We start from the raw sequence: 8,809 nt of genomic DNA on the forward strand, positions 1-8,809 counted from the left end.
AAACATGAGAAAACACACTACAAGGCATTCACTAGTTCTACCTGCAGGTTGTACATTGTCTTTATTCCTCCTGCTTTCATTATTCACTGTGAAAGATATTCAGAAGTGTTTGTATTAGACCTAATCCTGTTCCTAGGGAAGTTAATGATAAACTTCTCATTAGCTCAGTACTAAGCACTTCTGAACAATCTTATCACGTGTTCTTTGAAGTTTTGGTTGCTTTTTAGTTCTTTTGCTGTTAGAATTGGTGCTATGGGTAAAATTAATGTTGTTCCTTTGCTGGGAAAAAAATGTTTCAGGATTATCTAAAGCCATTTTATGTTACTTTATTTTGGGTAAAACAATAATCTGGAAGGATTCCTTTGGGTAACTTATTTGTTTGTCTTCTGTCAAACTGCAAAACAAAAGATTTCGACATACTTTGTGCATTAAATGTCTAGATTTTATCCTTGTGGGTTTGTTTTGTTTTGTTTTCTTAAAGGCAAAACAATTCAGTCTGAATTTATGAATACCACTGTTTGATTTGAAACTGCAACTTCTAAGTTTTTGTGAGAATAATTCACCTCTTTGCTCTTAACCACTGTTTATGTTGCATTAAGCAACATGAATTTCACTCTCTAGACATTTACTTCCTGGTTGCTTTGAAATTAATCTTGTAGTTTCCTTTGTGTTTATCCTTGAAAACCCCAAACATGGAATAAATTGGATCTGAAGCTATCTTCCTGTGTGTCTAACCCAAGTAAAACCAGAACCATCACCTAATCTTGACAAAGTGCTCTAATCAGTCTCCACTTGCAGCCTCCCAGCAAACCCACTGTGAACATGGAACTGGTAATGGTTTATGAGGGTCAACTCAGACATACTTCTCCCAGCCCTAGGTATAATTAAAGGTATCTCAAATGTTCTGCTTTTCAGGAAATTCCAGATTTCTGAACCTATTTTTTATTTTATTTTTAACTGCTCTCATAATAACCCAATTTTAATACTGCCATTAAGTGGTATGAAGGTGGTTGTGTTGTGCCAACAAGTATGAATTATTGAGGATAGCAAACAGCAGGAAGAGCCACATTTCCTGGAAATAAATTATCCCATTTGGCTTCAGATACTCTCAGGACTGTCTTCTATAGCAAGGGAAGGGAAGTTCAGGACACATGAACAGCAGGCACGATTCATTATATTAGGCTCTTAAGGAAGCTTCTTTCCAAATGCAATTTACTATGCAAGTAGCCTTTCATAGGATGTTGCTCCCCCAAGAAGGACCATCCTTCAGTCAAGGCCCAGACAAGTTACTTCTCAGTATTTTGCAGCTAGTAGCCAGCATGAGACGCATCAGTTGACCTTTCACATTTCAGAAAGTGTAAGATGTTCTGCTTTCTTTTTGAAGCAAACACACAGAAGTATCTTAGAAGCCATTTTCTCTCTTTTTTTTCATTGCAAAGTCTAACCTGGAAGCAAGCAATAGCTTTCAATTTTTGAAGGAATGGTTTTAGGGTGAACAGGGATGCAGTTTATGTGCTGTTCATTTGAATGTGTAGGTGTGCAAGAGGTAAAAGAGGACAAAACCTCATATTTGTTCTCATTGGCACTAACACTTCTCTTTCTGTGGCATGGAGAATGAAAGTGCTGGAAATTATTTTGGTAGAAGTGCAGACATTTGTGCAGCGAACACTGCACTGATTCTCTGTGGCAGGAGGCAACATGGGTGCATCCACAAAATAAGCTCATAGGAGACTTACAGAATATATCACATGGACTGTAGTTAGAAAGCACTTGTATTGGCTTTCTGCCTTTGTTGCCTCTGAATTTTGAACAGGGCTTATTTGTTGTTTTTTCTTAGGGTGGTAACCCTGTTGGCATGTATGTGCAGTGCTGGTAAAGGACATCTAAGGCATGAAGCTTTCTTGTTCCATTTCATTTTGTGTACCTTATTATACCTCAGAAGGAGAAGAGCTTTGTTTGGAGTATGTCTGGTACTAGACCGGGTTTTTTATGCTGAAAGCTGCAAAACAGGGAAGACAGCTCTCCAGTTTGTTATTGTTTGGAGAGGGAAGCCTCTCTGCTTGTCTTCCTTGTGTGGTTTCGCTGTTGCTCTCACAGAATCACAGAGTGATAGGGGTTGGAAGGGACCTCTGGAGGTCATCGAGTCCAACCCCCCTGCCAGAGCAGGACCACCTCAGAATCTAGGGCAGGTCACACAGAAACATATCCAGATGGGTCTTGAAGGTCTGCAGAAAAGGAGACTCCATAACCTCTCTGCGCAGCCTGTTCCAGTGCTCTGTAACCCTTACAGTAAAGAAGTTGTTCCCCATGTGGAGGTGGAACTTCCTGTGTTCTAGCTTGAATCCATTGCCCCTTATCCTATCACAGGGCATAACTGAAGAGAGATTTGCCCCTCTTTCTTGGCACCCACTCTTCAGATATTTATATATATTAATAAGATCCCCTCTCAGTCTTCTCTACTCTAGACTAAACAGCCCCAGGTCTCTTAGCCTTTCCTCATAAGACAGGTGTTCCAGTCCCATAATCATCTTCTGTTGGACTCTCAAGTAAGTCCCTGTCCCTCTTGAACTGAGGGGCCCCAAACTGGACACAATACTCCAGATGTGGTCTTACTAGGGCAGAAAAGAGGGGAAGGAGAATCTCCCTTGACCTGCTGGACACACTTCTTAATGCACCCCAGGATACTATTGGCCTTCTTGGCCACAAGGGCACATTGCTGCCCCATGATAACTTGTCCACCAGGACTCCAAGGTCCTTCTCCACAGAGCTGCTTTCTAGCAGGTCGGCTCCTAACCTGTACTGATGCATGTTGTTGTTCCTTCCCAGGTGCAGGACTCTACACTTATTCTTGTTGAACCTCACTAGGTTCCTCTTTGCCCAGCTCTCCAGTCTGTCCAAATCTCCACAGCCTTGAGGTGAATCAGCCAATCCTCCCAGCTTTGTATCAGTTCTTAATCCAGCTCACTGTTCATTCTTCTACCCTACACCTCCTGAGCTTGCTCATGAGGATGTTATGGGAGACAGTGTCAAAAGCCATGCTGAGGTCAAGGTACACTACATCCACTGGTCTCCCGGCATCTACCCATTCAGTTAGAACATTGCAGAAGGCTATCAGATTACTCAGGCATGATATCCCCTTGGTAAATCCATGCTGGCTACTCATAATAACCTTCTTCTCTTCCATATGCTTAGAGATGACCTCCAGAATGAGCTGCTCCATCAGTTTTCCAGGGATGGAGGTGAGGCTGAGTGGTCTGTAGTTGCCTGGATCTTCCTTCTTGCCCTTTTTGAAGACTGGAGTGACACTGGCTTTCCTCCAGTCCTCAGGTGCCTCTACTGTTTGCCATGATCTTTCAAAAATGATGGAGAGTTGTAGAGCAACAACATCAGCCAGCTCTCTCAGTACTCGTGGGTGCATCTCATTGGGGCTCATTGATTTGTGTATATTCAATTTACCTAGCCTTCTTACATCATGAGGAAGTTGCTTGAAAAATTGCTTACAATAATTCCTTGTATGTAACTTTCATTCACTGGATTGTTTTGTGTGCATAGTGCTAATTCCTCTTGTGTCTCAGCCAAAGAGGTCCTCATGGGCAGTTCCCCAAGAAGGAGTTGTTGCTCTGAACAGTGTTTATGTGCACAGCCATGCTCATCTCTTGCTGCAGCCATCCCTATCACACGACAATTAATGTCTGTCTTCAGCAGGCGTGATGGAAGTAAAGAAAAGGCCTGCTCCTTGGCAGTCCTCCCACTGTGGGAGTAAAGGACCTTGCTGTCATCTCTGGCCAAGATTTTTTCATAGTGACTGATGTTAAGCAGTTCTTTGAAAACTTTTGAGATGATTTTTCACCATGCCCAGCATGCTCTGCAAATTTGCCTCTCTTGAGCTGTTTTTGCCAAGGCACCAGGAGTCACTGGTGGGTCTCGAAATCCTCAGGTTCTGCTCAGCTCTGTGTGGTGAACTTCCTCACGCAGACTTGTTGGGCTCCCAGTAGCATGCTGGGGATGTGACAAAGGCTGGGCATGCTATTGCATCCCAGAGAAATAACAACAGTTTGGGAAAGAGGATGAGAGTTGTTTATTGTTCATTTTCAAAGTCGGCTTCAGCTGCAAGGAATGGAGGTGGTCTGTCTTCCAACTTTAGTGCTAAGTAGATGACAAAGGCACCAGTGAAATGGATGAAGCATTCTCTTTTTGCTTGCCAAGCACACCAGTTACAAGGCCAGAGAACTAATCTGTCTGATGCTTCAAATGGCCACCAGCATCCCCAGGGGCCCACAGTGCTGCCTTTTGATGCTGGAAGAAATGGTGAGCACCTGGTGAACTAGGGAGAGGACAGCAGTTCTTGGCATACTGTGAGGATGACAGTAATTTCTTTGACATGTCATAATAAATCAGTGAACATGAAGGGAGAACTCTTACGATGTTTAAAATGCCACTCTGCATGGCATTTTTAGGTCGCTGCTTAATTAGCAGTGTGATTAAAATGCAGCTTGTCCTGCAGTTGTAGCTGTGAACGTATGTACAGAGCACATGGTGGATCAGATTCCATTTTCTATGCGGTACCTGATACGGGGAAGGCTGAAAGCAGGAAAACCCACGTGTGTGCAGTGGGGTAATTCAGAGTGAGGTGATCTGGAAAACTGATTTGAATCAGTGGCTTTTCTACCTGACCAGTCAGGGAGAATTTATTGTACCTCATACTACTTGGCCCTTCTCTTGCATTTATACTCATGACCAACACTATGGAGGTACCTTATGGTGGTTCATAGCACCTTCTACTTGTTCAGCATGGGGAGGGAGTGCTGCTTATGTTTCACATCAATTTGAAAAAAAAAAATCCAACATCTCTAGTGTCCTCTAGGATATATCTTTTTAAAGAATGTGCTTTGCTGCTGTGTGTGAGATGGCTAAATATGGTACAGGAAATTGTAACGATTTTCAGGTTGTATTAATTACATGCAACTGAGATACATATTATTATCCTGTTCTTTCTTATGCCACAGTTGGCTGTTTTTTACTTCAGGTCTGATTTTAAGACACTTCTGCCTCTACATTTCTCTGCACACTGCTTCTTAACCAAGCCAAGGCATTTTATACCAAATTATTATGACTTTAATTCGTGCTGTAACTGACATCATATTGCCATTTATCTGGTGGTTTCTATGTATGAATAGCATCCATGCATACTCCTCAGTAACTTGCAGACTGTATTTCTTAGCAGACTATGTTTAGTACCATCGAGGAGAGGAACACATTTGTGTCTTCTCTTTGTGTGCATGTTTCTCTTGGTTATGCTGCACTCATTATGTGTGTTCTGTCATGCTATTTACTTTACCTTGCACTCCTGAGACCTTTGCCTCCTTTCCCAGGTTTGGCATTTCATTAATAAATCACAGCTTATGGACCTTTCTGGGGAACAATTGCCTTTTGTAATATTCTACAGTAATACCAGCACAGTTATAAAGCATGCCTAGGAAAATTCATCTGCCACAACACTTTCAGAACAATACCTGCTTCAAAGGCACGGCAAGGTGAATAGGGCTATTTATCGACTGAGTCTTAACTGACGAGCTGGAAACCACAGTCATTTTCATAAAAGGTCCATTTAAAATAAACCCTGCTTTCATTTTCCTGAGGGCCCACTTGAATTCCTTCCACATAGAGAGAAGGTCAGGACTGATGTTCTTAATCCTTAGCAGCGAGGTTTTTCTGTGCTGCTTCTGTTGTTAACGTTGCTGCGGGGAGAGAGTAATAAGCCAGAAAGTCTCCGTTTAGTGAGAGCTGGAGGAAAAGGGGGGGGAGCCCCTGGTGGGCACCCTGCCTGCTTCACCAGCCGAGTTTCTGCTCCATCAAGTGCTGCAAGCAGATCAACTGTGGGTCCCTGGTGGGGCTGGAAGAAACACAAAAGCCTTCCCAAGGTGCTCAGTGTGCCAGCTGACAGAAGTGAAAGAAGAAACATTCCTCAGTCAGTCTGCAAGTGGTTGCTGTTCTGAATTCAAAAAACAAACACAAGAACTACCAAAATACCTTGTGCATCAGATTTTTATTTTTCTTGGTAGATGTTTGAAATAACAGGTTTGGAGTGTGGTACTCTTGAGTAAATACAACCGCAGCTGAAGTAGTTCTGATTTGGCTCACTGTGAAGATACTCAGCATCTCACCAAACAGGCTCTTAACTCCTGCAAGAGTTTGTCACGCTAGGTGGGTCATGTTCATAGGAGCAGGTAGTTCTGCCATTTTCAGCATGTTAACACTGAATTACTGTATTTTCAAGGATACTCTTTTTGTTTCTACCATTTTCTTCTTCTGATTTGAGTTATTATTTCAAGGCCCCCTCAGAGCTGAAAGGTGTTTTGGAGTGGCAAAATAGCAGAGGTGAGTAGGAAAAGGGTAGGTGGAATGAGGAACAAGAAATTTACAGCTGGGGAGATAATGATTCTCATAGTGGCTACTTGGGCTTAGTTAAAGGTTAGGATGCCAAACTATTGTGTGATTTTTGATAGCATCCTCTTGTTCTCTGTTATCTTTTAAGAACAACCTGGCCATGAACCAAGTTCCTTTTCCAGTGATCATGATTTTACGAACTGCAAACCGTGTGTGTGTCTGTTTAAATTTTACCGTTTTGTTTCCTATTTTGCCTGTGTAGCCAAGCAGGCTGCAGTCACAGAATGAAAGGGAAAAGGGATAAAAAATCTCAAGGGCAAAAGCACTAATTTAACTCCTGGAGCAATTTGTTGACTTTCCTATTTCCTCTTGGAAAGTTCCACTTCTCTTTAAAAGACACATGTTCTCCTGTGTCCTGCTCAAATTGGCTCATCAAGTGGAATTAGAGGTTGCACAGATTAGGGATTGGGAAAATGAGTTTATGTCTTCAGGGAATTTTAGAAACCTGGATAAGAAAGACCTTAAACACACAGGTGAAGGTAAACACACATGGAAGGGTAGCTGAGCGTACAGGAAAAAAGAAAGTAGTAGATATAAAAAATTTACTTTAAGATACTAAAATAAAAAGTGAAATGCTGTGTGTTATGGGATTGGGAAAGGATACTTTCTGCTTTTATTCCATAATTGAAAGCCTGATTTCCAGAGCTGTTGAGCATCCACAGTTCCCACTGATGTAAATGACGTTTTTAGGTACTTTCAGCATTTCTGAAAAATAGGGTGTTTTACCTAGTGGTACAGACCAGGACTTGCTTCCTTATGGAAATGGAAAGTGAACAATCTCATTAGGGTAGTCTTACATATGTGCCAGGCTTCTCTCTTCAGGTAATCCTGGATTATGAAGTCAAACATGCAATCAAGGGGTTTAATTCAGTTTCTGACTGGTGTATGCTTGCTTGTATAGTGATTCCTGAACAGGTGCTGCTGGTGGTGAACTGGAAAGTAGCTTTTGTGGTTGTCAAATGCTCAAAATAGGATCAACATGTCAGGTAGTTAATAAGCAGCCAGTAGCGATGGTCCAAATAGCATTGGAAATCTCCATGGCTTTGGACTATCTGTGAAGTATAAAATCTGTTTAATTCTAGTCAGTAGCAACTGTGGGTGATTTTATCAGAACTAGATGATCACCAAGCAAAACAGTTATTTTAGGAAGACAGTGAGTTGCTAAGCCTGGCGTTCAAGCAGCTGCTGCTACTGAAGATACTGGATTTTTAATTTTTTTTAATATATTTTTTTTAATGAGATGAAGGAATAAAGCTCCTGAGAAACTGTAGTGATTACAGAATTTGTGTCTCTTTTTGTAGGAGCAAGCTGATTAAGCCAGGTGTCTGAGCCAGGTTTGAAGCTGGGCAGTTACCTTTTCCTCACCAAATGTTTGAGTTTTTCAGACCATCTGCTGACACCTGACTTTTGGCACTGTTTGCTTGGAAGTGGTGGCACAGGCAGCACAGCAAAGCAGCCACAGCTCCACAGTGCCCTGCTTTTTGGCCACAAAAGAGAAAGATGCATATGTCCTGTCCTGATTTGGGCTGGTGACCTAAAGGAGACTACACTGGTAGTACATGGAGCATGGTACAGCTGTGCCATGACCTGTCTGTGCCTGCACCAGTGAGGTGGGACTTGGGAGCACCCAGTGCTTGCTTCTGTGAGCTTAACATCAGCAGATTTTTTTACTGTGAAGGAATGAATCCCTAGGGTTGATTCCTGATGAGCTTAACTTTGCTTTTTATTACCTTATGTGTGAATGCAGAGGGAATTCAACATGCTTCTAAACCATCCCTTTTATCTTTAATACTTTATGTAGGAAGTGCAAAAGTAGATGTTTGCATATCCTGACCTCTTGCCAGGTGAGATGCTGCCAGTGGTTTGGTGCAGGCCAGTGAGCAGTCATGTTGCTGAGCTGCTGGTGGCCTCCTGAGTAACTGATACAACAGGAATACGTGAATTAAGTTTGTGTGCAGTATGCATTAGGGGCCTGCAGAAATGGGTGTTAGGAATAAACTGAAGTGGTATAATCCTCTGTCTGTGGTCTACAGACAGTCATGTTGCTTCTTTGAATCTCTGTGTCTCTTTTGATGGATAATGCACTTGCCTCCTAGGCCTGCAAGCATTTGAAAATGTGCAAGAACAATCATTGCTTTTATACAGCCATGCACTACCAGCTTGCCCGGATACCAGCTTTTCTGCACTTGCAGTCAGAAGTTCCAAGCATAACATCTCACTGGCTGCAAGGGACCATCCAAAGCTTGCTGGCAGAAGGTGATCTATGCTTTTGGTTGGAAGGAAGTCTTTGCTCCATGGAGCTGTTAGTTCTAAATGGTGAAGTGACACTTGCCTCATTCTCAAAATAAACTGTTAGGGAAAG

General features: G+C 42.3%; 1 protein-coding gene across 1 annotated transcript in view; it reads left to right on the forward strand.

Annotated features, from left to right (window-relative positions):
* TMTC1 (transmembrane and tetratricopeptide repeat containing 1) overlaps nucleotides 1-8,809 on the forward strand; it is a 132,177-nt gene that overhangs the window by 58,689 nt on the left and 64,679 nt on the right. The gene's annotated exons all lie outside the window — the stretch shown is intronic.

This window comes from Chaetura pelagica, unplaced genomic scaffold (genome assembly GCF_000747805.2).
Source record: "Chaetura pelagica isolate M959 unplaced genomic scaffold, ChaPel_1.0 scaffold343, whole genome shotgun sequence".
NCBI classification, from domain to species: domain Eukaryota; kingdom Metazoa; phylum Chordata; class Aves; order Apodiformes; family Apodidae; genus Chaetura; species Chaetura pelagica.